Consider the following 3,237-nt stretch of genomic DNA (forward strand, 5'->3'; position numbering starts at 1 on the left):
CAAACACAGCAAAATAGAACTCATTCCAGCAGGGATGAAAATATAACAAAAGAAATTAAATTAATACATGCAAGAGACTTATTAAAAGGATATGCTGAGGCATATGCTTCATTGATTCTATTTCTAATTTTTCATGCACAAGCTTTAGCAGTAAACAATTTTTACAGAGAGCTTAAGGTATTGGTGTTAAAAAATTCTTTCCTTGGCCAGTTGCCATTTGAGTAGCACTCAGTGTGCATCATAGGTAATCTTTCCATTTGAAGCTATTAATATTTTATGACAGGAGGTTTTGGATAAAGGAACACTATAGCTTTTCTGTTTCTTTAGATTGGATTATCACTTATATTTATGCTCCCTTCTTTGTCACTTTTCTTGAAATTGTTAAGTCTAAGGTTATATCCACATATCACCGAAAGCATTTAAAAGTGAGAAATCCAGCCTCCAAACCAGAATTTATTTAGGGTGGCATATTCAAATAAATATACTGGGTTGACAAAAAAAAAAAAAACAGCTAAATCAGATGAAATGATTAGGCATCCATTGTGAACATAAAACTCCGGAGAAAGGCATGTCAATTTTCTTTCCTCAAAATATAGCTCAAATCTACTCATTTCTATCCCAGGCCACTGCTACCACCCTATTTTAAACCTCTTTCACCTGGACTATCATAGTAGTCTCCTATCTTGTCTCCCAGATTTTCCTCTCTTGTTCCTTAATTCATTCCCCATACCTTGTTACCATGGGTTGAGCATTCAATATAAGGCAAAAGCAGGCCGGTGTTGAATGCTGTGAATGCGGGGATCAGTGCATGGTCCCAGAAGCATAAATTTTAAGCCCAAGTGGCTGACTGAGGCTCCAGGAAATCCGTGGGACAGTTGCAGGAGCCAAGCTCAAAGGGTTTCTATAGTAACACTCTCTGGAACCTCTCTGAGTAGTGGCCAGGAGAGGTCTAAGGCCACAGTTGTTGTGATAGCTGTCTGAAGGTTTCTGTATTCCTTTATGCCAGAGCTTCTAGACCTTATGGCTCCAACCCTCCCCCTCCTGGCTAGCTGCTCTGGATTTAAAGAGCCCTTGTCAGGTTCTGACTGGTTTCCTCATTATCAGTCTCCTAAAGACCACGCACAGAGCCTGGCATAAAGTAAGTGCTCAGTAAATATTATCTATAAAATATTATGATTTGAATGTAATATACATATTATGTAAACGGCATAAATGTTGTCTATAGAAATCTTATCTATATGTTATCTTCTTTGGCTAAATAAGGAAGCCCAGAGAGGCATGTGAATGCTCTGGGGCCCAGACCATCACCATCATCACAGTTGTCATCCTCTAAGTGCTGATTAGAGAGTCTAGAAAGCAGCCACGTTTTCCTTAGAGCATAGCGCAGCAAGAATATTCTGGAAATTTGAAGTTTGCATTTATTAATCAAGGTTTTAGTGGGTATCACTGAAAGCACTAAAAAATCTGGTCCTCACTTTGCCTTCTGCAAAGGGTTTTGTTGATATTTAATGTCGAAATTTCAATAGAGCTTTTGCTCCCCTAAACCATCCCTATGAAGTATGTCTGCAGTTGTCTCCTGCCTGATTATCAGGAAGATTTGAATTGTATGGTATTTGAGAGTGTTTCCAAAGGTAACTGTTCTCACCTGCTGTATCAGCACAGGCTCCTTGAAAACAGTTTCTTACTAAATTAAACTCCATTGCTGGAGTAAAGGGCATTTATTGAAGATTCTGATTTGATTTTATGCTTCTCTGCGTTTGGTGAGCAAATTGGCAATCACTTCACAATGATGTTGTAACAAATTACTGAGGCCCTGGACAAGGCGGGGAGTAATAAAAAAGGTAAGAGAGAAGATTTTTTTCTATGGCTTTCTTTGGAGTTGATTTTGCTAAGAGCGATAATTGCAGGAGTCTCAGCTTTTCTTCCCTTGTGGCTATAGTGGAATGATTATAATTGAAGTAGAACCACAGAATGTTAGAGCCAACTCCCTCACTTCACAGATGGAGTGTTTCAGACCCAGAGAGGTGAAGTTGCTTGGTCATGATCACACAGCAAGTGAGATTCCAGAGATTCACAGAATCTCAGAGTTCTAAAAAAAAATTCCAAGGTTATCTAGGCTGACTTCCAACCCAGTGCAGACATTCCCTCTGTATCATCCCTATGTGTTTTCTTATACATCTTGCTGACTTCTTTGTTCATTGGAATATGCAACCCTAAAAGCAAGTGTGTATTCTTACTTAAAGGTAAGTCAAACAACATCAAATCATTCGTTAAGGTCAATGAGGGAGGTAACATTAGGCTAAGTGCATACTGTGATAACACCATCAGCTAAACAGGAACAATTTCTTCAACAATTTTTTTTGGTCTATGTGGCTCAAAAATCATTGGGTTTAATGGAAACGTTTATTTTGCCTTATTTTATCATATACCTGGAATCAGCTGTTGAGTAGCCCTAGGGTTTGTTGTTATTGTTGTTGTTTGTTTTTTTTGGCCTGGCTGAGGTTTCCTTTTGTAATTCAACACAAGTATATTTTATTATGGAATGAATAATGAAAGTAATAATAATAATAATAGCTATAATTTATTGAAGACTTTTAATGTGCCAGGCATTGTGATAAATAGGCATTTTAAATGTGGTCTTTATTTTTCCTAACAACCTTCAGGAAGTAGGTTCTACAAAATATTGTAGATAAGGAGGTGAAAGCTCAGTGATGTTGGATGATTCGCTTAATGCTATACAGTTAGTAGTGGAACTGGGATGTGAATCCAGTGTCTGATGCCAAAGCCCAGGTACTCTCCAACACCATGCTGCTGAAAAATAATTAAGAAATGAAAAAAAATAAAAATATAAGGTCCCAGTTACAAAAGATGGAACACATGGTAAGCCTCACACTTACCAAACACTTTACCTTTATTATAGAATGTAATCATGACAGCGGCCCTATGATGTAGGAATTGGTATTATCCCCATTTTACATATGAGGGGACTGGGCAAGTAAACTTTTTTGAACCTCACGCTTACACACACACACAGCTAATAAGTGGCAGAGTGGGAAGTGGAAGAGTGGGAATATAAATCCCTCATCTTCAAAGCCTATGTTCTTTCTACCATGCCGAACAGCATTACCAAGAATGTACATTTAAGTAGGACATTTGTAAATATATTGCTGTTTTCAACTCACTAGGGATATTCACTATCTCAGCATCCCATTGTGAATCCTTCTGAAAAACAACTAT

The sequence above is a fragment of the Propithecus coquereli genome, unplaced genomic scaffold (genome assembly GCF_000956105.1).
Source record: "Propithecus coquereli isolate 6110/MARCELLA unplaced genomic scaffold, Pcoq_1.0 Scaffold92, whole genome shotgun sequence".
Classification (NCBI taxonomy): Eukaryota; Metazoa; Chordata; class Mammalia; order Primates; family Indriidae; genus Propithecus; species Propithecus coquereli.